Raw genomic sequence first — 26,527 nt, forward strand, 5'->3', positions numbered from 1 at the left:
TGCTACGGTTTGTAGGCAACTATTATTAAGCAGCAGACCTCTTTGCGCCTTTGTGGGTAAGGCTGCGTGTGTTTGCACGCATGCATGTGATCGTGTGTGCAGTGTGTAAAGGTAAGGAAGCTGCTGGCCCCGTCCCCCAGGCCTGGGCACCTGGTGTCCAGCCAGCAGTTGTGGATGAGTCCCACTACCCACTGCGCTCAACTCCCACAGCTAATAACATTGCAAAGTGAGGGCTGCGGATGCATTCTCCCTTCCTCGGCATCTTTTAAGGCAGGTTTTTAATTTTAAGCAGGAGAAAACCCATCAGGTATTTGAGACTCCTGGGGGGCAGCTAATGCTTCCTGTCAAATGTTCACCCTGGGGTGCTTTGTTACCCTGACACCTCCAGAACTCGAAGTCAGCAGCAAATTGCAGGACAAAATTCTTATGCTGCAAGTTTATTGCATATTCATAGACTTTAGGCCATTAGGCAACATTAGCTTTTTAAAAAAAACACACTTTTTATTGAAGTCTAACCTACATTTAGAGAAGTACACATATCCTAAGTGTACAGCTGGATAAATTCTTACAAGCTGAAGGCAGTGGTGTAGGAGCCCCCAGGTCAGGGCACAGAACAGCAGCCCCCCTCCCCCTCCCCCCTACAGCCCCTCCCCCCATCATGCCCTCTCCCAGTCACTGCTTCCTTCAAGGGAAGTATCCTGCCTTTGCATAGCGAATAGTCATGCCTGTCCTTGAACCTTACATAAATGGATCATACAGTATGTTGTCGTTTGGGTCTGGCTTTTTTGCTCAACATGATGATGGTGAATGTATCCTCTTGGTTAAATGTAGCTACGATTTGCTTGTTCTTGTTTTTTGTTTTTTTTATCCTCACCCGAGGACATTTTTTTATTCTTTGTTCAGGTAGAGTGGGAGGGAGAGAGAGAGAGAGAAACATCGATGTGAAAGGGACACATCGAGTGGCTGCCACCCGCACAACCCACCAGGGCCGGGGACAAACTGCAACCGAGGTACGCGCCCTTAGCGGGAACCGAACCCGGGTCTCTCAGGACCGCAGGCCGACGCTCTAACCGCTGAGCCAAACCGGCCAGGGCTGCTTGTTCTTGTTTTGATGTTCGAATTCCCCTGTGTGACGTTTTCACCATTTATTTACCCATCCCACTGCGGATGGGCTTTGGGTGGGTGAGCCTTGCCGTGGACATTCCAGAGCGTGTCTCTTCGTGGACACGTGACACCCACTGCGGGTACACCTAGGAGTGGAATTAAAGGTATATATCAGTTCTTCATTGGCTTTTCATTCCTAAGGTTGAACATATCAAAGAAAGGAAAAAAAAAAATGGAGTTAAAGATTTTTTTTGGGATACCGTTCTAATAAACTGTTGTGGAAGAAATTAACCAAGTGGCAATAAGAAAGGGAAATTTCGATTTTAACCAGAGTAGTGAGAAGTTTTGGAAGTGCTTTTTAAAAAATTATCTGTTCCATCTGCTCGGCAGGCTCCCCCTGCCAGAAGCTTCCCCGGCTCTTCCCGGTGGAAACAAGCGGCCGAGGCGCGGACCTGACTGTGCACACCAGTCCCCAGCGGATCCTGCACAAAGGCAGATTCTGACTTGGGAGCTCCCCGTGGGACCTGCAATTCGGTACCAGCTCCTGGAGGATGTGGACGATGCTGGTCCGAGGACCACACTTTGAGTAGCAAGAGCCACCCATTTTGCTGGTCACTGTCAGACTGTTTAAGGTCAGACTGGCTGTGGTCAGACTAGACTGTCTGCACCCTCCCTGCTCCGTCCACTTCGCAAGTGCGGATGGTGTCTCCACTGGCAGGCACTGGGGACAGAGAAACGGGGAAGACTTGCTGGCAGCAGCACAGTGTGGAGAGAAAGCGGCGAAAACACTGGGCTCTGGGGTCTGGAAGAATAATGATTGTGCCCTGGCTTAGGTTTACTTGTTGTGTGACCTTGGACAGGATACCTAACCATCTTAAGCCTCAGTTTCCTCATTTGTGAAATGGTGTACTACCCCCCCCCTCCACACACACACATACTGTAGGGGTGTTGTAAGGAATACCTGTTGGGTACTTGGCACACACTGGGCCACTGGTAAGTGCGGGTTATCGTCATTCTTGCTGTGATCTCAAATAGGTTTTTAGGTAGGTGAGACAAAACGACATACAATCATGCGAGTATATGTGTGTACAAAAGGTTATAGTCTACATCAAGATGCTCAGAGTTCAGTAATGTAGGCCAAAGACAACAAATTCTTCCAATAAATATAACAATTTCCACAAATGACGTGTGGGTGTGTGTCTCTGAGAGAGAGAGAGAGAGAGAGAGAGAGAGAGAGAGAGGAATGGGCAAGAAAGAATCAGAGAAGGCCTTACAGAAGAAGAAAAAATGGGCTTTGAAGGGTGAACAGGAGCCTGCCAGGTAGATTAGGATGAGGAAAGGCTGGGGGAAGGGATGGTCATTGCACTGGGGGAATAGAGTGTGCGAAGGCTCAGAGTCGTGAGAGTGGTCTGGTTATTCATGAACTGCTGCGATTAGAGCGGCTGGAAGGACAGCCACGTGGCAGGGAGAGGCTGTCTGCTGGGGTGGGAGAGCACGCAGGGGCCCTAACTCCCAGAGCCTTGACTGCTGCACCGAGGAGCTCAGAGCTGCAGCAAGGAGCTCAGATCTGCACCCCAGCAAAACTATGAAAAAGGCTATGGGTCCTCTGGATGTTCTTTCTTCCTCCTTTAAGGAAACCTTACCCGTACTTCTAGCTTTGGTGTGCCTAACACGCTGATGTTCTTCCCCACCCTGACAGTGTGCTGTAAGGAAGCCATCCGATTCGTACCCCCTTGACTCCACCTGGGGCTCCTGTCTTCTGGTCAGGGACCCCAAGATTGGATTTTGCACTGATTTTTAAAAAAAATATGTTTTCTTTATTGATTTTAGAGAGAGAGGAAATGAGAGGGAGAGAGAGATAGAGACATCGATGAGAGAGAACATGGATTGGCCGCCTCCTGCATGCCTCCCACTGGGGATTGAGCCCACAACCTGGGCATGTGCCCTGACCGGGAATAGGACCGGCGACCTCTTGGTGCAGGAGTCGACGCTCAACCACTGAGCCACACCGGCCGGACTAAAGATTGAGTATTGAATAGGACGCTCAGAGTATGGATGGGGTCTGGTTGCTTACATCCACTTCCTAAATTAGGTCCTTGGATGACCTCAGGCAGGCCCCACACCTGTAGTGCCCTTTGCTGCCCACCCACCCCAGCAGGACGAGTTGTCCATTGAGAAACCCCAGGCCTGATGCCAGAATGTGAGTCTCCGCCGCCCCATGGGAACAAACGAGACGCCCTTCTGGTGCGTCTGAGCCCATGCAGAACAACTCTCCCTCTGCTCACTGGTCACCTCCTCTGCCAAGAAGTGTGCTGGCACTAGCCAGGAAGCCAAGGAGACTGTTGGGTTTGGCTCCTGCAGGCAGGCCTTGGGCCAACTCATTGTGTCCAGCCAGCCCTTGCTGGAGGATAAACTGTGACACTCTACGCCCGGTGGCCACTTGGGAAGGAGAATCAGCGAAGCCTTTGGACCCCAAATCAGGGCTAAACCATAATCCCCTGCCTGTCCTTGGTGCCTCCCATGACAGAGGACACCAGGTGGGGGAGGGATGGCTGGAGACCTTCTACTCAGAAGCTTTATACCTTCTGTAGTTTGAAGTAGCAGAACCCTTTGGTTAAGCAAAACCATATTCATCCCTAGCCCGGCCCTCAAGTCAGTTAATGGTGGACCAGGTCTGAAAGAAGCAGACTCCCCTCCTTGGCCTCCATCAGCCCCCTGCCAACGCTTGGGGCCCCCCCACAGCTTTCCAGACCATGACCTCAATGAAACCCCTCACTCTTCGGTTGAGGAAACATGCCCAGAAGGGGTTGAGAAGTTGAGAGAGATGCAGGGGTAGCACGAACCTGGGTTATGTGTCTTGTAGGGCCAGCCGCACGGATAGCAAACTCCTTGGTCCAGGACTCGGTAGGGAATGGAGGCAGGTTCCGGTTCCCTGAGTCCGAGGAGGCCCCTCGTCCTGAAGGGGGAGCATCAGAGTCGGAGACCGGCTGGCCACTCACTGCACTGTTGGGACACTGCCGGGCAGGAGGGCTGTGGTCAAGGGGATGCTGGGCTGTGGTCCCCAGGGGGCCCTTCCTCCTTCCCAAGCTCATGTTGGTTCTGTGCCTTTCTCTGGTGGGTGCAGAGACCTCTCCACCTCCTGGGGGCTCCTGACTGACAGGCCCCCTTCTTTCCAGCATCCCCTCCTGCAGCTCTCTGCTTCCCCTCCCTCTTCCCCAGCCATTAGACGGGAAGCTGCTATATTAATGTCCCTTCTCCATCTGAGCAGGCCAGTGGTATCACTGCCAGGTTTTTTCCCTTCCTAATGATTTGTCCTGGCAGCAGAAATATTACAGCGATGATTTCATGTAGAATTTCATTTGCTGTTTTTTTTTTTTTTTTTTTAATCTCTTGAAGAAGGGGCTGAGCGATTAATGGGTCTTTGAGAGATCAAAGCTCTGTGTGGCAAAGAGCGAATAATAATCGTGGCTAACGTTGATTGGGGACTTTGCATACGCCAGACGCTGTCTCACCATTGCAACAGCTCTTTGTGGTAGGCACCGTTATTCCATTACTGAGACACAGAGGGGCCACGCTGTGGCCAGTGGTCACACAGCCCAAGTGGTGGCATCAGGATTGGAAACTAATGTGGGGTGTGGAGTTCTCTTTCACCTGGCTATGGTTTCTCGTGGAGGTGTGAGGAGAGCCCTGGATTGGGAGTCCAGGAAACTGAACAGAATTAGCTCTCAGGTCCTTTCCCACCCTTTGAGCTGCAGCCAGTCAGAGGTCAGGCCAGACCCTGATTCCCAGGGAGCCCGAAGCGTCTGTTTCCACAGTCTTCCTGGGTGAGGACCAGGCGTGGTTAGCATCAGCCCTAGTGGTGCCTCAGCACAGCCCATGGGCTCATCACTCTTTTGCTGTCCAAGCAGGTCATTTTGTGCCTCAGTTTCCCCACCTCCTTTCATAAGAGATAATAACAGCTATCACTTTTGCTGGGAGCTTTATATGAAACATGTCTACTCCTCACGGTGACCCTGAAAGATACATATTATTTGTAACCCTTTTAGAGATGAGGAGACTGAGGCTTGGACTCCATTACCTCGGCTCAAGGCCACACAGTCAGTGGTTGAATGAGTTCCAACCAGACCTGTTTGGACGCCAAAGTCCAGGCTCCTGTCCACCACCGTGAGCTCACTTCCTTGAAAAGAAAACATCTACTGTGTGCCAAGCACTTCTTGGGAGCGCTCTCTTTTCTTGAAACACCCCTGAGAGATCGTGACTATGACTCCCATTTCACAGATGATGAAACAGGTTCAGAGAGGTTGTGTAGGTTTCCCAAGGTCACACAGCTCAGTGGTGTTAGGTCTGGTTTTCAAATCTGGGTCTGTCAGCCTCCAAGCCCTCCCTCTTTCCATGATGTTCCATGTGTGGAATGGTAGTTAAGTAAATGTTACAGTTTCCTACAGGCGGTCACCTGGTTGGTTGTTGTCTTCTGAGGATCAGAAAAGGAAGTGTTTTATTTTTATTTATTTTTTAATCCTCACCTGAGGACATTTTTCGATATTTTTGCTCAGATAGAGTGGGAGGGGGAGAGAGAGAGAGAGAAACATCGACGTGAAAGGGACACATCGAGTGGCTGCCACCCGCACGACCCAACCAGGGACGGGGACAAACTGCAAACGAGGTACGTGCCCTTAGCGGGAACCGAACCCGGGTCTCTCTCAGGACCGCAGGCCGACGCTTTAACCGCTGAGCCAAACCGGCCAGGGCAGAAAAGGAAATGTTTTAAAGCCATAGTTGGGAGAAAGTAGGCAAGACACTTGGAAAAAAAAAATAACTTCTGATTGTAACAGCTGTTGGGCTCTCAAGGGTGGGGAACATCTGGCCCGCGGGCCATATAAGGTCCACAAAATCAATACCGGCTAACATCACACGCCTCACCAAATTAGCCTGACCAAATATAGCAAGCTAATTTTTATGTTGATAACTTTCGCAGGGCCTGCGAATGATGTTATAAATACTGAAATGGCCCGTGGCAGAAAAAAGGTCCCCCAGCCCTGCTCCACAGCAAAGCCAGCAGGGGCCGGGGGACTTGGTCCATCCATCCTTCCATCCCTCCATCCCCGATCTTTGAAAAGAGATCAAGAACCTTGGGGTGCTCTGCTGGCTTGTCTACTGTGTCACCTGTCCTGGGTGTGACTTCAGGGAAGGGCGGTGCCTCTGAATACAAGGGGTAATTATACTGGGGAGACTCAGGCCTCATCAATGGGGGGAGGTTCTCCTCACTATGGCCTTCCCCCCATGGGGCATAAGGCAGTCCTATGGAACATTCTAGGGGTTGGGATGTCTAGACACTTAGCTCAGGGAGAGCCCTGAGGCCAAAGAATCTGAAGAGAGGAGGAGGGTGGGCAATTTGTTGGAGTGACTGGGAAACTCCCCACCCTTCTGGGCCCAGGATTTACACTGGAGGGAGCCCCACTCCGTCTCTCCCTCCTACCCCCATGTTTATGCGGCAGGGGGGAGTTTAGGGTGGGGAGGGAGGGATAGTTCGCAGAAGATGGTTCGTTCAGGAATCCCACTTGGCTTTTGTGGCTGCTGGTTCCACGTTAATGATTAAATTGCCCCCAAATCGCCAGTCTTGGCCGCCGGATCTGAAAACCTGCTCAGGGCGTTTTGGAAGATACGTCCTGCAGAGTCTGCCCAAGAACCTCTGTCACCTTCTGATTCTGGTCCCAACCTCCATGGCCCTCCTGCAGCATGAGCTTTTATTTTATTTTTTAAAAATCTTCACCCTAGGATACTTTTTTCCCATTTTTATCTTCAGATAGAGTGGGAGAGAGAGAGAGAAAGTGAGAGAGAGAGAAAGAGAGAGAGAGAGAGAGAGAAATATGGACATGAGGGAGACACATCCTGCACGGCCCCACGGGCTGGGGACAAACCGCAACCAAAGTACGTGCCCTTGACCAGAATTGAACTCGTGACTCTTTGGTCCGCAGGCCGATGCTCTACCGCTGAGCCAAACTGGCCAGGGCGGGTATGAGCTTTTATATATATATATTTTTTATCCTCACCCGAGGACATTTTTCCATTTTATGTTCAGATAGAGCGGGAGGGAGAGAGAGGAACAGAGAGAGAGAGAAACATCGATGTGAAGGGACACATCGAGTGGCTGCCACCCTCACGACCAACCAGGGCCGGGGACAATCTGCAACCGAGGTACGTGCCCTTAGCGGGAACCGAACCCGGTTCTCTCTGGACCACAGGCCGACGCTCCAACCGCTGAGCCAAACCGGCCAGGGCGGGTATGAGCTTTTAAAACTTGGTTCTCCCCCTTTCCTAAACTCTCTGCACACCACTGGCCCCTTAAGCTCTGTCTGCTACTTCTCCAACACTGCTTGACAGTGAGGCCTCGGTGGTGGCAGCTGGTGTAATTCAATTCAGTAAATATTTACTGGGCCTGACCCATGCCAGGCACCACGTGAGGCCTGGGAGAAAAGAGGCTGGCAGCCCGTGGCCTGACTCTCTGAGCAACTCTGGCCCAGGGAATTTCTTCCTGAGATGTCACCTACAAGGAAGGTGCCCTGTGTGTCCCTTATATGTGTGGTAGCTCAGTTAGCCCTTATAAAATCTCATTAAGGTTGAGTTAATACCCATTTTACAGATGACAAAACCGAGGCCTTGAGGGTTTCCCATTTACGCTAGTTCACCCAGCTAGTGTGGCAGAGTTGAGATTTGCACTCACTTGGATTTCAGTTCAAAATCTGTTTTCTACAATACTCCGTTGACTCAGTTTGGCCAATTTTCCAAAGCCTCAGTTTTCTCAGATGTTACACGGGAACAATGTTATCATCATTCTTTTTTTTCTTTTTTTTTATCCTCACCTGAGGACATTTTTCGATATTTTGTTCCGATAGAGTGGGAGGGAGGGAGAGAGAGAGAGAGAGAGAGAGAGACATCGACGTGAAAGGGACACATCGAGTGGCTGCCACCCACACGACCAACCGGGGTCAAGGACAAACTGCAACCGAGGTACGTGCCCTTAGTGGGAACCGAACCTGGGTCTCTCTGGACCGCAGGTCAAAGCTCTAACCGCTGAGCCAAACCGGCCAGGGCTTATCATCATTCTTAAATGAACCTTCTGAGAATCAGATAGGGGTTTCTTATTTCTTACTCGGTGTTGCTTTCTTATTATGATTATGAAGTGGGGTCTCTAGGCACCCTAGGAAGCTGCTCTGTTCTGTGGAGCGATAACTGACCATACGACCTTTTGCAACCTCGAGTAAGCCCTTGCTGAGCAGGCACTTGCAATCTTTGCAGTGAGCCGTGCCTACTGGCCTTCTGTCCCCACCGCCATCCTGTTGGGAATCTGGAATCCCATAACTGGACATCACTTCCGTGTTTCAGTTCCTTAGAACTCCATGTGAGTGTTCTGGGGAGAAAGAGGTTCAGCTCTACTTCCGAATGTTAGAGGAAGCTTTGAAGACGATCTGATGAAAATCCAACCCCATCCTCATACACAAGTGGAAGATGAGGCTCAGAGAGGGGCAAGGACTTATCCAAGATCACACAGCCGGTTAGCATCAGAGCTGGGGTGACCAGGCAGCTGTTCGAACTCTCCCTCCGGGACTCACATTTGTTGATTAAATTCACTTCTCAGCTTCTCCTGCATGAAAGTGCAAGGCCCTGGGGAAGGATCTGGGAAAAGCCCCTGGGAAGGTGCCAGCAGGGTGGGTGGGGAGAAAAGTCAGGAGGGCCGTGGGGGGCCGGGAACTGCCTTCTGAAAACCATTGAATACTGGAGCTGATGTAATATGGGGATCCCCAAACTGGCCAGGTGCCCCAGGACGCCCACCTACAGTGAGCCAGGAGTCTGGCACTGGAATCTGTTTATAAATAAGTTCCCTGGGTTCCTCAAGCACTCATGTAGCCCGGCCCCTTTCTTTGACAGAGGAACCCCCAGGAGGCTCAGGTCCCGCTGTTCCCAGTAATGGGGTCTGTCCCGGCCCCTTCCCCCACCTCTGTGTCTCCAAGTTGACCAGAATCCTCTTTGCCCACAGCCACCGTGGACCCCATAACAAACACACGGGGTCCAGGCCTGGAAGATCTATTAGTGCCACTCCTGTCACCACCCGCGGAGCAGGAGGAGAGGCAGCCAAATGCTGTGCTAATTATTCTAGCTTCCAGCAGGGTCTCGGAGGTCCCAGCCATGGTAAATCTTAACTTTCATGCTATGGTGCACCGGGATGCAATTTACTTCAAAGAGAGCATAAATCCCCACTGCGGAGTGTATCAGAGGAGTGTTACATAAAAGTGGCCCATGTGCTTCCCACCCTGGCTGCCTTTGCTCTCTCCCCTCCCCTCCCTCCCTCGCTCTCTCCTTGTAAGTTTGAAAAAGCCAGCCCGCGGTTGGCTACACATCTCGCACGCAAAAACATTTACACACACGTCTGCTCCCAGCCTTATAAATCACCAGGCTTGGTGACTTGGCAGTAGGAACACAGGCAAGCTCTATTTTTACCAGCACAGTCCGCAGACAGCCCCCGGGCCCCTCCTTTCCTTGCAGTGACACCTACTGGTGCCAGCTTTGGCCAAAGACAGACTTTCCACTTTGGACCCATTTCTCAGGTTTTGGAGATGGTCACTGACCCGGCGGTGCCCTTCCCTCCGTTCCTCCTCTCTCAGCGCCCTCCAGGCTCTGGAGAATTCCTTCAGCAACAAACTCCCCCAGTTAGCCCCGCCTAAGCGCCATTGTCCCCAACCAGGCTGGCCAGAGGGGCAGGCGGGCATTGCTGACATAATAATCTTCCACGGAGGCCAGTGCAGCTCATTAGGATGTCAAAGGATCATGGGAATTGGGGAGGGGGCTGCCTACCAGGTCACCCCCCCCAAGACCCCAAAGCAAGGCTCCCTCCTTCTAATGCAACCTCCTGGGGGGTTGTCCAGTTGTGTTTCAAGCAATTATTTCCCTGTGAAAGACATCTGTTATCTTCGCTGACACACACGAGACTGGCGGCCGACGTGGTTTCAGCGAGGGGCTCGTGAATCCTGGCATTGTCATCACAGCTCCGGCTGGGGACGAAGGGGGTGGGGTGAGACAGAGGCGAGTCTGTCTCCTGTCCCCTGCCCACCCCCCCGCTCGGCCTCCTCCCAGCGACCTCTCCGGAGGCAGCCGTGCCAGGTCTAATGCTCCTAATGTCATTTTTGCAGATCCATTTGTGATTCCTTGATGCTGTAATTACCATGGCTTCGCTCCCTTCGCAGCCGCTGCCATTAGCCCGGCAGACCGCAGGCTGCAATGACGTGGCCCTGACAGCCTGGGGGGCCTCTGTGGGTTGCGGGGGATGGGCAGGACCCTCCCGCAGGCCCAGAGCTGCTCAGAGGTCCAGAGCAGCCAGCAGAGCTGGCTAAGCACTGACGATCAGGGGCTTTTCCCTGACTGTCACCCCTGTGGAAAATGCCCCCAGGTAGAGGGCACTGACACACTGGTGACCCTGGGCAAGTCACAGCCCCTCTGAGCCTTGGTTCCCACAGCCATTAAAAGAATGGGGGTGGATTCCCTGGGCTAGAAGCTCCTTTTCAACCAGACTTGGGATATCTCCTCTGTTACTTATCTCAATACCCGGACGGGTCTGTATAAATGTTGGGTGCTTTTTTTTTTTTCTTTTCTTTTTTAATAGGCCCAGGCAGGCTACCGGGTGCATCCTTGGGACTCGAGTGGAAAACAAATATCCTAGCACCCTGCCCTGCCAAGCACACTGGTGGTAATCTCAGATGCTCTATTGCTTTCTATTTTCACATTTCCCTTCTCAGGACAGATGCCTTGCGATGGAGTCATAGGCTAACTCAGCCTGCATTCAAGCTTTGAGGGGGGGAGAGAGGAGGAAGGAAGTGAAATGGCTTTGTACCTCCAACTTTACCAGAGCCCCTCCCACCTAGATCACCCAACCCCTGGCCCACAGAGAAGCCCGCTTCCTCCAGATGGGCCTCCTGCTTCTTAATCCCCACCCTCTGCGTAACGGCAGCCACATTTTCTGCACTTAGAATGTGGCTGTTGTGCCCTGGCCGGTTTGGCTCAGAGGTTAGAGCACCGGCCTGCGGTCCTGAGAGACCCGGGTTCGGTTCCCGCTAAGGGCACGTACCTCGGTTGCAGTTTGTCCCTGGCCCTGGTTGGGTCGTGCAGGTGGCAGCCACTCGATGTGTCCCTTTCACGTCGATGTTTCTCTCTCTCTTCCCCTCTCTCCCTCCCACTCTACCTGAACAAAAAATTGAAAAATGTCCTCGAGTGAGGATTAAAAAATAAAAAGAGAGAGAGAGAGAGAGAATGTGGCTGTTGTGTGGCTCATCCTTCTCCATCTACTTCGGAGGAAAATGGCAAAGGAGAGGGTCTGAGGGAACTTTATAGACTCAGAAATGAGAGAAAAGAATTAGACATTGCAAAAAGACAAACCAGTGCTTTCCACCTCACCTTTTAGTCCTCCATTCTCCTCTGTATTCCAAGCTTTGTCCTAATGCCGGTGACCCTGATGGGAAAATGTTGTCTTAGTGTTCAAGTGACACTGAACACGTGCCTGAAGGTGAAAGTGGTCACTGAACAGAAGTCAGCCTCATGGTGATTTTGAAACACAGCAGCCAATTCTTTGCTATGCTTCCAAATGAGAGGTGGGTTCTATGACCCTTCCCCTGGATTCTGGGTGGGCTTGTGACAGTTTCAATAAAAAAAATACTACAAGAGTGACACTATATGAATTGCAAGACTAGGTCATAAAGTCCTTGCAAAAGGACCATGCAACTTCTGCCTTCTTTGCTGCCATGCTCACACTTGGAGCGCCAAGCTGCTGTGTGAGCAGTCTGACTGGTGACCATGCTATGAGGAAGCCCAGTCCACACGAGGAGGCTGTATGTGGGTGGGCCAATCAACAGTCCCAGCTGAGCCCAGCCTTCAAGTCGTTTTAGCCCAAGTGCCAGACATGTGAGTGAAAGAGCCTCCAGATGATTCCAGCCCCCAGTCATTGAGTCATTCCTCAGCCATTCAAGACTTCCCAGGTGAAGCCCCAGGCATCAGGGAGCAGAGTCAAGTCACCAAAGCTGTACCCTGTTTGAATTTCTGACCCACTGAATCCGGGAGCATACTAAAGTGGTTGTTTATACCACTAAGTTTGGGTGGTTTGTTAAACAGCAAGAGATAATAGGAACAGCCCCTCAGCCCAGGGTCCTGCCCTACATCTAGCCTAATGCATGAAGACATGGACACCTGTTTTCCATAAAGGAAGCAGGAAGTTTTCTAGAAGGCTGAGAATGGCACTGGGCCAAAGGATCTGCTGTGTGGGCTGCACATTTAGTCCCCAGATGCAGAACTCTACCTCGTTCCAGAGGGAGGCTGAGTTCTGGGCAGGCCTGTCATTGTTACCTCGGGGTCAGCATCAGTGTTTGAGTGAGACCTGGGAGTTGGTGGCTTTCTTGGAGCTGTTCAAGTCTCATTTGATTTCCTGTGTGGCCCAGAAGCCTTCTAGCTGACACTGGGAGAAGAAATGAAAGATGTCTTGACCCTGTTATTCTCCATTAGTTTGTAACTTGGGCCTTAGGGGGACGGACGCTTTCAGGGGGCGGGGAGATGGAGAGAGAGCGAGAGAGTGAGAACAAGCTCACGTTTGTGTGTGTGTGTGTGTGTGTGTGTGTGTGTGTGTGTGTGTGTGGTTTATTTGTCAAAGGACAGAAGCCAAATTCCCACCTGGGCCCCAAGAATGTCATCTGGTGTTGTGATGTACAAGGCCTTAGCTGCCACTTTATAGTTTCATGAAGGGGTGGGGGGTGGGGCACATTTGCCTGCCTGTAACCAGAATCAGCTTGCTGGTCTGTGACTCCTACAGTTTACAAGGAAATCAGACCCACTCTCTCCATTCTTTGGACCCATGAAAGGACCGACCGTGCATTTAATACGTAAGTGCATCCTGGACTATCCCATGATGCATTTGAACATTTGCTGGAATTTATAATCAAGGAATGAGATAATCATGGCTCAATTTTACGTCTAAAATTCCATCAATGACAGATACCTATTTGGTACCTGGAATTTGACGAGACTGTGTTAGAATGTTCTGTTTTTGATCCCCCAAGTGTTTGGGAGCCTAGATTGATAAACTGTTTGCCATAGAGTGGAAGAACACAATAGAAATTTCCTAAGCTCGCTTTGACTTGTTGTCCAATGCAACTTAGCAGTTCTCACCTTTGAGGGGACACGTTTTGGCTAAATGCTAAACTAGACCTTGGGCAAGACCCAATAAGCCGCTAAAGTTTAAATTAGTTGGGATAAAGACAGAGATCTGAGGCAGAAGAGGAACAATTCAACTTTTGGAAAGAAGGTACTGAAAGGGCTGGGGATGGAGAAGAAGCCTAAGTAAACAAGTTTCTGTCTTGGTGGCCCCGTGGAAATGGGGCGGGCAGAGTGGGGGCTTGGCCCTATAACGAACTGATGTCCTTTTTCATGTCCATCCTGCTCTCTCGTGTCCTAGGCAGTGGCCACCTGTCTTCCAGCTGTCGGGGACAGTCTGCTGGAGCAAGTGACATCACAGTGACCAGAAACCACCTCCCCTTTGTCTGGAGCAGCTATGATGTCATTGCCTCTGGCAGAGAAGCAGGATGTTGGCAGCTGGGATCCCTCCGGGTCCTCCTGAAGTGATAATTGCCTTAGATTTTGTTATAAAGTGCAGCTGCTAATTATCTTGTTAAATCACAGCCATATACTTTTTGGATTTTTTTTTTCCTTTGCAATCCATTTAAACAGTCTGGGAGATTAAATAAAACCACATACCCTAAACAAAAACAAAAACACAACCCAGACGCACACACCCAAAGCACTTCTTTCAAACACTATAAAAATAATTTTAAAAAAATGAAAAGGGTGCAGATATGGTATAATTAGATTGCTTCCATTAAAAAAGTCATCATTTCAACATCCTCATATAAATATCTGCATCCCGTTGCATATTTTAAGCAATTGCATAATAAGCCCCCAAGTGAAAAACAGAGCAAAACTCATTTCCTGACCACAAAAGGAGAAGGGAATCGCTATGTGCTCTGAGTTTCAAGGAGAACTGGATTACATTCCTCCCACACAGACTGGAGGGAGATGGAGTTCATTGCTCCAGGGGAGAGAATTATGACAACACTTAGCCGCTGTGACCTGCGCTGCTCCGCGCCTCTCCATGCCATTGGCCATTAGAAGCGCGCAGCTCCCACTGAGGTCAGAGGGAGGAGAAGGAGGACCTGGCCCCTCCTTATGGAAAACCTGCCCTGAGTTCCAGCATCAACAGGTGAGCAAACCTCAGGCACAGCCCAAGCATCCCTGGCATTTTTCCTGATTTGCCATTTTCAGGCTCCTGATTTTTGTGGGCCTGCTGGAAGTTTGCCAAACAGGGACAGAGGAGGAGCTGGGTGATTGAGATGGCTTTTTTTTTGTTTGTTTGTTTGTTTTTTTTTTATCCTCACCCGAGGACATTTTTCCATTCTTTGTTCAGGTAGAGTGGGAGGGAGAGAGAGGAACAGAGAGAGAGAGAGAAACATCGATGTGAAAGGAACACATCGAGTGGCTGCCACCCGCACGACCCACCAGGGCCGGGGACAAACTGCAACCGAGGTACGCGCCCTTAGCGGGAACCGAACCCGGGTCTCTCAGGACCGCAGGCCGACGCTCTAACCGCTGAGCCAAACTGGCCAGGGCTGAGATGGCTTTTGAATGGAGGTGCCCAGGGAGGGTGGGTGGTACAGCCCACACATGGGTCTGCAGCCTTGCCCAGTACTCCTGTCTGAGGCTCAGTATTCTCATCTGAAAAGGGGGAATCAAGCTACTTCCTACCTCATAAGATGGTTGTGAGGGTTGAATGGGCTCGTGTTGGAAAAACCTCTATGCGCCCTGGCAGGTTTGGCTCAGCAGCTGGAGCGTTGGCCTGTGGACTGAAAGGGTTGTGGGTTTGATTCTGGTCAAGGGCACGGACCTGGGTTGTAGGTTCGATTCCCGGACCCAGTCGGTGTTGTGCGGGAGGCAACCAGTTGATGTGGCTCTCTCACATCGATGTTTCTCTCCCTCTCTCCACCCCCCTCCTCCCTTCTACTCTATCTAAAAAAAAAAAAATCATTGATAAAATATCCCTAGGTGGGGATGAACATCAACAAAAAAGAAAAGCCTCCATGCAAAGTTGGCATTTAACCAGCTGTTGTGGCTATGATGCAAGCGGGTCCATCAGTTATGAAGGTCCTGTTTGCCAGGGAGGCCGAGGTCCCAGCTGTGTTGGTCCTCTGCTCGGGCCTAGCCCCTCCCATGGCTGCCCTGGGCTGTGACCACCTTTGGCCGGCTCACCCCCTTCCCCTTCCTTGCTCTGCTCTTCCCACCAGAACTCCACCCTGCTTAGCTAATCCCTCTTGCACCCTTCCTTTGGGGGCAGGCTCACTGTCCAGACCTACATCTGGTCTACTGGCCTGGCCTGGAAGTATTGTCAGGTCAGAGGCAGGCCAGGTCCCGAGTGTGGAGTGGATTGCCCTGTTAGCTGGAGGCTTCTCACCAAGGCTCTGGGACAGCGGCAGGGAGCTCTGTGGGCTTAGTCAGTTACTCTGAAAGCCCTGGGCCGGCCCCCTGCAGACCAGCCCAGCCTTCCCGGCCTTTGGGTGGGGGTGGGGTGGAGGGGGTTGGCGGAGGCTGCTGAGGTCAGTCTCCTCTGGGGTCAAGCTTCACCCCCTGCACCACAAAATGCATTTAGAGGCAACCCCGTGGTCCAGAATGCATCCATTTGTATACATGATGGGGAGGGACTGAGAACGATCTATAGATTGCCTCGTCCATCCACACAGTCTCTCTGTGGAGAAAGACAAGACCCTGCTATGACTGGCTGCCACAGAAAGGTGACCTGGTGGCTGGGGTAAGGATGGTAAGGAGACTTCATTGTCCACTAATTTACACCTTTTGAATTCTGAGCCATGTGAATTTATTAGCTGTGGGAAAAGAACTAAATAGAAATAACTACATACAAAGTTGTACATAAATATATATAAATACATATACAATGACATATAGATATATACATACATATATAGTAGTAGATACCTGGTATTTGTGCCTACACTGCACCCTGATTTCCTTTGGGGGAAACTACTATCCCCATTCTCAGTTCAGTTTGGAAAGGATTGGGTTTAACTTTAGTATACCCCAGCCTCACTCACCTACACACACACGGAGAGCAGGTGTATGATCGAGGCTTCCCAACCAGAGCTCGGGAGACCCCTGGCTGTCATGATGGGCTCAGGCTTGGGCACATGATACACTGGAGATCAATGAAAGCTCTTCCTGCAGTTGTTACTGCTGTGAGAAAAGAGACACTTGCTGATGTCTGGTATTGCAGAGTGGCCAGAATATGAGTCTGGTCCAGACAGCACCTACCTTTGCTGGGGGTGAGGGAAAATCCTGCCTAGGAATGAAGTCAACACTGAGCAAAGTAGAAAAAGATGGGGGTGGGTGGGAGAGAATAAGATACACACACACACACACACACACACACACACGCACACACACACACACAAAGACACACAGGCAGACAGAGAAACAGGCTGTCCTCTAACGATGCCTGAAACCCTGGATCAAGCCATGCCTGAAATGGGCTCTATTCCTTGAAGTGGCCAGTAATATGAGCAGATAACCCCCACCCCAGCATTTTGTTTTGCTTTTTCCTTTTCTTTTTTAAAAATTTAATTAATTAATTTATTTTTGTTACAGATGTTTCTCCTTTTTCCCTCACTGATTCCCCCCTCACCCTTCCTCCCCGCCCTGTCTCCAGCATTGTTGTCCATAACCATTGTTCATGCATACATGCATATAAGTTCTGTGGTTTATCTCTCTCCCACAACCCCCTCTTTTGGGGATTGTCAGTCTGTACCCCACTTCCACGTCTCTAGGACTACCCCATTCCTCAGACTGTTATGTTCATTATATTCCACAAATAAGTGAGATCATATGATACTTGTCTTTCTCTGTTTGGCTTGTTTCGCTTAGGATAATACTTTCCAGGTCCTTCCATATTGTCTCAAAGGATAAGAGATCTTTCTTTCTTACAGCTGCGTAGTACTCCATTGTGTATATGTACCACTGCTTTTTTATCCATTCGTCTACTGATGGACATTTGGGCTGTTTCCAGATCTTAGCTATTGTAAATAGTGCTGCTATGAACATGGGGGTACATATATTCTTTCCGACTGGTGTTTCAGGCTTCTTAGGGTATATTCCTAGAAGTGGGATCACTGGGTCAAGTGGAAGTTCAATTTTTACTTTTTTGAGGTAACACCACAGTGTTTTCCATAGTGGCTGCACCAGTCTGCATTCCCACCAGCAGCGTACTAGAGTCCCCTGTTTTTTCCTTTTCTTTTAGTCTGTTTTTCAATTGGGTTTCTGTCCTTTAAAGTTGAAGAAGTTATGGCTGCATACACGTTTATATAAAACTGAGTTAGGATGAAAGGAAATATCTGGAACAGCCCAGAGCAGAAAGAATAGAAAAGAAAGCCTCCTAAGACGTTCTCTGTATGTCTCGCTTGTTCCTTCAAGGATATGAGAACTGTATACACTCAGGCCCTGGATCTCCTTGCTTCTTAGCAGAGGCTACCAGCCTCCCTGAGCCACTGCCCAGATGTCTGCTCTGGTCAGAGAGGGTCCCCAAAGCCATTTATCAGCCTTCCTTCTTCTTTCATCCCTTTGGCCACCATCTTGGTTATCTTGAATTTGGGCCATTGAGAGCACACTGCTTCCTTGCATTGTAAGAAAGAGGCAGCTAGAAAAGACAAGAACTGGGTTCAAGTTTCTCTTTGTCATGTAACCTTGGCAAGTCCTTCAATGACTTCATTGTGACCTTCATTTTTCTCCTCTTCAAAAGAGGCCCTAGGCCCTGGCTGGGTAGCTCCGTTGGTTAGAGCATCGTCCTGATAGGCCAAGGTTGCGGTTTGATCCCCGGTCAGGGCACATACAGGAAGCAACCGATAAATGCATAAATAAGTGAAACAACAAATCGATGTTTCTCTCTCTGTCTCCTCTTTCCACTCTTTCTACACATCAATAAATTAAAAAAAAAAAAGGCTGTATCATGCCTACTTTGAACTTCTTGAGGACAATGACCTTGTCTTCTCTCTCTCTCTCTCTCTCTCTCTCTCTCTCTCTCTCTCGTCTTCCTCCCTTTCTTTTAGTCTTTTTTTTCCTCTGGACTTCAGATGCAGACAGTTGAGTTAATCATATACCTCAGAACACATCTCACTGCCATGCTCATTTATCCAGGCATAGACCCCTCTTGTTTTATTTATCTTGTTATTTTCCCTCTATATCCCCATCCCCACTCCATTCTTCTCTCCCCACCCGATTCCCAGGTCTAGCACCTACTCTAATGTCTATCCTTTGAAAGATATATGGTGTTTTTTGTGCTTTATATGATAGATGGTATACATGTGCTTTTAATTTAGAAGAATAGTAATTTAATATAAAGCCATAGATCTTATTCTCTTTTCACTCAACACTGTTTTTAAAGATCTGTCCATGTGCTGTATGTAAATGTGGTCCATTGGTTCTGACTACTACAAGAAATTCCATCATATGTTTCTACCACCATCATGTGTATCTATGTCATACACATCTAGCACCATCTTACTTCTCCTTTCCCGTTGTGAGGCATGCCCAGGTTGTCTCCCACTCTTTGGCTCTGCAAATGCAGCTATGATGGACAGCCTCAGTCATGCTCTGTCATGAGCCTGTACAAGAGTTTCTCTGGGGTGAAGACCTGGAGGGTTTCTAGGTTGTAGGGTTTGTACAGACTTCATTTCTCTAAGCACTGGCAGATAATCCTCCAGAGTAACAGAGTTACTTTGCAATCCCACCAGCAGTGCACGAGGGGTCCCATTTCCCCATATCTTCTACAGCATTTGGTTTTATTCAACTTTGTAAGTTTTGCCAATACCTCAGGTGTGAAATGATGCTATTTTATTTTATTTTATTTTATTTTATTTTATTTTATTTTATTTTATTTTATTTTATTTTATTTATTTATTTAATCCTCACCCGAGGACATTTTCTCCATTTTTTCTTCAGATAGAGTGGGAGGGAGAGAGAGAGACGTGAAAGGGACACATCGAGTTACTGCCACCCGCACGACCAACCAGGGCCGGGGACAAACTGCAACCGAGGTACGTGCCCTTAGCGGGAACCGAACCCGGGTCTCTCTGGACCGCAGGCCGACGCTCTAACCGCTGAGCCAAACCGGACAGGGCAAATGATGCTATTTTAATTTGTATCTCTGTACTAGCTTATGGGGGTTAATTATCTCTTCATCTTTTTGTTAATCATTAGAGATTTTCTTTCTATGAATTGGTTACCCATATCACCTAACTTTTCCCCATTTTACTTTTTGAAATAATCTTTAAGAGTTCCTGATTTATTTTAACAACAGTGAACACAGACAAATACCTAATAAAGACCACATGTAACTTAAATATTATTTATTTGTTCCCCTTAAAAATCTGGTTCACTTTCTGCCTTATAAAATAAAAAATCAAGCAGAAGCAAATGAGCCAGAGAGAGAGAGAGAGAGAGAGAGAGAGAGAGAGAGAGAGAGAACTTTCAGTTCCTTGTCTAGATTTTTCAGATATAGGAGGAGAGGAAAAAGACATCTAAGGATGAAAAGACAGGTTAGACGAATGAAAAGAAAAAAACCCAGAACAAACGAATCTAAAAGAAAAATTCAGAAAGAGAAAGAGACAATGATTGGGGGAGGAGCCAAACACAGAAAGAGAGAAGGAGGAGGAAAAAAGGGAGGAGAAGGAGGAGGAGGTGGAAGAAAGAAAGAAATATAGAAAAAGACAAAATCAAATAGGGGCACAAAGACAGACAGATGGAGAGAGAAAAAATTGAATGTGTTTTCAACCTGGTCTGAACCCCTCTGCCCCACTGACTTATCTCACCATCTTCTCAGTCTTCTACAACTTCTACAACTTCTCTCCAGCGTCCTCCGGTTTCGCGAACCCAGAGGAACCCATGTCTTGCCCAGTAGCTGGTGTGGGCCGAATCTGACTTTGTTGATACCATGTTCAGGGATCTGACACCACTGATTCTTATTTGTTTGTCTCCTCCTTAGTGCTTTACCACTTCTGGCCTGTGCATTACTCTCTAGTGGGTGTTGGCAAGGAGCTTGCTCCCTCACCGAACTGTGAACTTCCTGCAGGCAGAGTCCACTCCTGGGCTGGGCATTCACCCTCTCGCTGGGGCCTGCGCACCAGCACACAATCCATAAACATTCGCTGAGTGGACGAACCCAGCGGTCTGGCCGCGTCCACCTTCTCAGCACACATCACACCACGATGACCCGCCAGCAGCCAACCTCTCAACTTCTCAGGGATATTTCTCATGCAATGGCTTGTCAGCGTGCCAGCTTTTCAGCTCAGTACGAAGGGCCGGATTGTCTTCTCGTATCAAGTCTGTGGAACTCTGATGGGCAGGCAAATGCTGTGGTCCGTGTTTAATGTGGATGCATTTCAAACCTCGCAAATGATCTGAGCAGAGGAGAGTGCAGCCCCCGTGAGCAAGCGTGGCAGGCGCTTGGAAGGCGGGCCCCATTCCAGCGGAGGGTTTGTTCCGGGGTTATGTCACAGCACCTCTGCCAAGGGAAATAAGGCACTTTTATTCTTTTGATAAGATGTGCACTGGGTGCCTGTCCGGAGGATCTAAAGGCTTTCTGGAACCTTGGCCAAAGACGGAAGCCCCAGGAAAGGGCGGGACACTTCCCTGGTGTTTGTTGAATGGCACAGAAGGTCAGCTTGTGTTTCTCCCAAATTGTGGGATCGCCCTTCACAACGGCACATTCTAGAAACTGTGGGGGTGAGTGGGGGCAGGGACACTCTACAGACCTCACAGCGGCAGCCCCTGCTGCTTCCTAAATCAGGTTACTTTCTTCCACGAATCCAACAATATAGAACAAATATCAGGTTGGCCGTGTTAATGAGAATTAGATGGTAGCTGAGACACTTAACGGTAGGTACCACCACTTCTAGCAAGTCCTAACACGATGCCTTTTCCTGTTACTTAAGAACCGAATGAAGGAGAAATGCAAGAGGACGTTTGGAGTTTGCTTCTCACGGCTGCATGGAGCGAAGCCAGGGCGGTAAGGCAGCGAGAGCTCAAGGAGCCAGTCTGTAGCAATGGGGACAGTGTTCTTTTCTTTTCTTTTCAATTAAACTCCATTAGGCTGTACCCCTTCAGTTTGGACCCAGGAGAGTTTAATAGTCTAATTCCTCTCCCCTTTACTCTACCCACCCCAACTCTGGATTTTTTTTTTTTAAGGAGCTACAATGACACCCAAATACTCGGACAAGGTTTTTGTCTTAGGAGGGGCTGGAGGGAGGTCAGGGTCCCGCAGGGAGTGGTAACTCTATTTACCTACCAGTTGCTAAGTGGCAACGAGGGCATTGCCCTGTCCTCAGTGCCATGGGGCAAGGGTCGGTGCCATTTAAGTTGTGCCATCTGCTCTCCAAGATCTGGTGGTCTAGGAGATGAGGACTTTGCTTCAGAGGGGCCACAGTGGAAAGAAGGCAAGAAAGGACACTGTAGTATCTGTTTTGAAACACCTAGAACAGTGACCGTGGGAGTTGACTGAGGGCCAGAGAGATAAGAAAGGCTTCTTGCAGGAGGTATGCAGCTGGGGTTTGCCTTGAAGGGTAAGTGCGGAGAGGGGGAGGGTGGAGCTGTCTGATAGGAGAGCACCTAAGTGGGGAGGAACCTAATGCATTTTCAAAGTGTGCCTGACCGCTCGTGTCAATATCACTCGGTAGTGGGGAGACTGGACAACCAAGAGTCCTGGGTTCACTCCAACCCGACTGTGGTAGATTGTTTACCAAAATGCCTGCGACAAATCCTCCCATCCCCCAAACCCCTTTGCAAAGTGACTTGGCCTTTCCTTCAACCAAGGCGTGCTGATTTTCTTTGGAGAACTGACCCTCTTCCACTCTAAGTGGTCTCAGTGGGAGTGACAATCATTGTGTCCCCAGTCCACTGTCCTAGGCAGTCGCACAGAGCATTCTATTCTAGAGTCACAATAATTGGTTCACAGATGCACAGATGGGGCCAAGTGGGCCAATTGGTAGCTTCCCTGAGATTTGTTACGTGAGTGCTGTAGGAGACTCAAGCTTCCGCTGGGATCACAAAATCATCAGGCTGACAAGTCCAATTTCCCGCTACACAGAAAAACCAGATCAGAATGATGGAGAGAGACAACCTCATTTGGGCTTTTGGACACAGTTAAACTAGACTACAAGAAACCCCAGACTTCCCAGTTATGTAGCAAAGGGGAATTTGAGTTGAGTTTCTTTCTCTCACCTAACAAATATATTAACCACACCCTGTTTCCTGGGATAGCAGTTAGTGCTTGTAAAACTCACATTATTTTCCTTCCTTGGTCTTGCCCGTGGCCCTCAAGGTAGACTGCATTCTTGCTCCCAAGTCTTTGCTCCGCCCTGATAATAGGGTTATACAAGCACACTGATGTGATTTTGCAGGCTCCCCTGACAGAATAGGCAGTGTATAGTGCCCTGTGCCATTAGTGATGCCTGGTTATATGACTTATTTTGGCCAATGGGAAGTTAGCAGAAATGACATGAATAGAAGCTTTAAATATGCTTGTGTGGTTTGCATTGGCCTGTTGCTCTCCTGCTGGTTGCTTTGAGAAATATGTGCTGAGAGCTGCTGCCCTCAGAAGGCAGAGTTATAGGGCATCGCCCTGAAACCAACCTGCTTGCTGCCTAGAGCCAAGCTCAGCTAAAGAAAAATAAATGAGTGTTACTGTAAGCCATGGAAACCTGGGGCTTGTTTGTTATGCAGCAGTATTGCCAGAAAACTGACTGATACAAGGTATGAGTCAGGGGAGTCAACAATATTAAGCAGATTCCCTGCTTGCCCCTTTTCCTCAGATCTCTATTTTCTCATTACTCTTGGTACAGGTGTCTTTTCTGGCCCTCATCATGGTGTATGAGGTTAGTTTTGTCTCTGTTCAGCTCTCTAGATAGCCTGCAAGATCCTCAATGGCCTGGCACAGTGCCTAGCACATAGCGGATGCTTAATCTGGGATTGATCAGTGACTGCTTGTGTGTCTCATTTGGTCCTTTTGCTTGCTGATGGAGCTGGGGGTGGGGTCCTCCCCAGCAACATCTTTATTTACCTTCACATAAAGGCCAACCTTGAAGGGAGAAGTAAAACAGCAGTAACCACAGACATTCAATTCTGAACACAAAATTTCATGTCACGTCTCTTTTTGGGCAAGTTACTTAACCCTTCTCCAATATCAGTTTCCTAATCAACAAATTAGCTCTACCTCACGGGACTGCAGAGTGGAGTAAATAATAAAAATAGCAAAACATCTGTAGCTCTTACTATGTGCATGCATGTTACACATATTAACTACTTTAACCCTATGAGTTAAGTTATCTCATTATGAATGTTATTTGTAGTTGATCAAGGAGGGAACTGAGGCTCAGGGAGGTTGAGTAACTTGAGCAAAGTTACACAGCAGTAAGTGGCAGAGTTGGGATTTGGATCCAGGGAGTCTGGCTTCGGTCTCGGCTCTCAAATGCCATATGTAAAAGTACCACACATAGCAGTAATAGATTTATCAGAAACAAGACCCACATGCTGGCCAGTCAAGGCTATTTTCAAATACCCCAATGTAATATCACAAAGGTTTAATCAACTCATATCTGTGTGATGAAAAACATGGATTTGAAAAATGGTGCCTGTGATGTTTCCGGCTGTCGTAATGATGGAACTGAATCTCCCACACAGCCGATCTGATTGTCTCTAGAAATCATCACTCATTAAGGCATTGGGAGAAAAATGAATCGACCCCAGAGGCCACATGGAGAGGCAGCTCCCGGGTGAGCCGCTCTAGGACAGAGCAGAACTAGGCCCCAGGCAGCCGGGGAAGCCAAAGAGAATTATATTTAACATGAAACATAAGCACCATCTACAAGGCGGGGGGGGGGGGGGGCGGGGGGTGTGCAGGAAAAATATGAACCTGATCATTGTCTGGCGTGTCAGAAATCCAGTGGCCTTAGGATCCATGTCCACACACTTTTAACCTCTACAACATTTTGGATGATGAAATAGAGTTCTTCATTAAAGAATGCTGCAAAAATGGTGAAATGTTGATGGCGATATGTCGCCAATAGGGACCAGAAGACAGAGGGTGATAACATCATAGTGGGGAGCCACGGCTGTTTGTTACTGTGAACACGGCCACAGAGTGCACTCCGGGTCCTCGCAACGCAGCCCCAAACATATAACAAGTCGCTCTGCTGTGGGCGGCCGCCTGCCCCTCCAGGCCACGATGATGAAAAGCCCTGACTCCAGGTTCCCGTCATTTCTCTTCTTCGGAGCGTTCCTGAGTTTTCCAGAAGCAGAACATTTACACGTGGATCAGGCAGGAAGCAAGCGCGCCCCCCCTCATTTTAACAGATGCAGAAGTGTCCACGTGGAGAGAGTGGAGAGGAGCCAGCTCTGCCCAAAGTCACACAGCAGCAGCGTGAGTTTGCAGATGGGGCATTCTGGTCCTTGGCTGAAATTTCCGGGGGTCGCAGGTCCCCGCTGCTCGGCCAAACCTAGAGCAATGCTTTTTGAAAGTGCAGGCTCCGCTCCAGCCCTGGCCAGTTTGGCTCAGCGGTTAGAGCTTCGGCCTGCGGTCCGGAGAGACCCGGGTTCGGTTCCCGCTAAGGGCATGTACCTCGGTTGCAGTTTGTCCCCGGCCCTGGTTGGTCGTGCGGGTGGCAGCCACTCGATGTGTCCCTTCGCGTCGATGTTTCTCTCTCTCTCTCTCTCTTCCTTCCTCTCTCTCCCTCCCACTCTATCTGTATAAAAAATGGAAAAATGTCCTCGGGTGAGGATAAAAAAAAAAAAAAAAAAAAAAAAGAAAGTGCAGGTTCCGCTCCAGCTTGCCAGACCACCACCTCTGTGGCGGTATTTTGTCTTCACCAAGGCTTTACAAAGGAGACGGCTTGGTCTCAATCTCCTGAGGGCTGCCATACACACGGGTCAAAAAGAGTTCCCTCCCCAAGCCAGGGCTGGGCACGGAATCCAGCCCCCTCGCTCAGCGGTTAGAGTGTCGGCCTGCGGTCCAGAGAGACCCGGGTTCGGTTCCCGCTAAGGGCACGTACCTCGGTTGCAGTTTGTCCCCGGCCCTGGTTGGTCGTGTGGGTGGCAGCCACTCGATGTGTCTCTCTCACATCGATGTTTCTTTCTCTCTTTCTTCCTCTCTCTCCCTCCCACTCTATCTGAACAAAAAATGGAAAAATGTCCTCGGGTGAGGATTAAAAAAAAAAAAAAAAAAAAAGAAAGCTTCCAGAACCCCCTGCATGAGAGCATGAGTCTGATTGGGGAGCACACATTGCACACTTCAGTCCATCAGTCGGTGAACATTAATTGAGCATAGAACATGAATTAGTTACCATAGCGCATAATGTCAGTGTTCCCCAGATCTCCTTGTACACAGTTTTACCTTTTCTCCTTCTCCTCCTCCTCCACCTCCTCCTCCATCTCCCCACTTCTGCAGTATGCTTTCTCCAGCCAGCACTGGGGGCTCTTTTTTGGAGCATTGTCCTCAGGCTACTGAAGCCACCCCACCTGCCCCGAGAGCGGGAGGAGCCCTGGGGTGGACATCGCCCCTGCTCCCTCCGCCCCAGGACCTGCATTAACCAATGACTGGCAGCAGAGGCGTGTGAAAGCCCAGCTGCTTTGCCTTCAGGACCATCCCGAGGCGTGGCACTCCAAGCCCCCCGCAGGAGCAGGCCGAGTTACCCTCTGCAGGGACCTTGCTGGAAGTCACATCTTACTTCAGCACCCATCTTCCCTATCTGTCTTCCCCACTCCCTCTCCAGCGTCCCCTGGGTGCCTGTCCTTAATCAGTCACTTGCACGTGAATCCTCATCTCGGGATGCGCTTCTGGGGATCTTGGTCTTTAAAACAGTCTCCATTCTGGACGAGAAAGATGTGGCCAGGAGGCCTTGCGGCTGGGCATATTTTCAGTCCAGACTGCGGACACCACAGTGGGTGTGATGCCAAGGTGATCCACTGAGATGTGAGAAGAACAGTTTATTTATTTATTTTTTTTATCCTCACCCGAGGATATTTTTCCATTTTTTGTACAGATAGAGTGGGAGGGAGAGAGAGGAAGGGAGAGAGAGAGAAACATCGACGTGAAGGGAGACATCGAGTGGCTGCCACCCGCACGACCAACCAGGGCCGGGGACAAACTGCAACCGAAGTACGCGCCCTTAGCGGGAACCGAACCCGGGTCTCTCTGGACCGCAGGCCGACGCTCTAACCGCTGAGCCAAACTGGCCAGGGTGAGAAGAACAGTTTAGTATGTTCATTTAAAGTTGTGCTGATTGCACCC

The 26,527-nt window shown here is 49.5% G+C and overlaps 1 pseudogene; it reads right to left on the reverse strand.

Moving 5' to 3' along the window:
- The window catches only part of LOC118635468, a 72,222-nt pseudogene extending 46,554 nt beyond the window's left edge, over window positions 1-25,668 (reverse strand).
- Between the last annotated feature and the right edge of the window lie 859 nt (window positions 25,669-26,527).

Source organism: Molossus molossus, unplaced genomic scaffold (genome assembly GCF_014108415.1).
Source record: "Molossus molossus isolate mMolMol1 unplaced genomic scaffold, mMolMol1.p scaffold_m16_p_2, whole genome shotgun sequence".
NCBI lineage: Eukaryota > Metazoa > Chordata > Mammalia > Chiroptera > Molossidae > Molossus > Molossus molossus.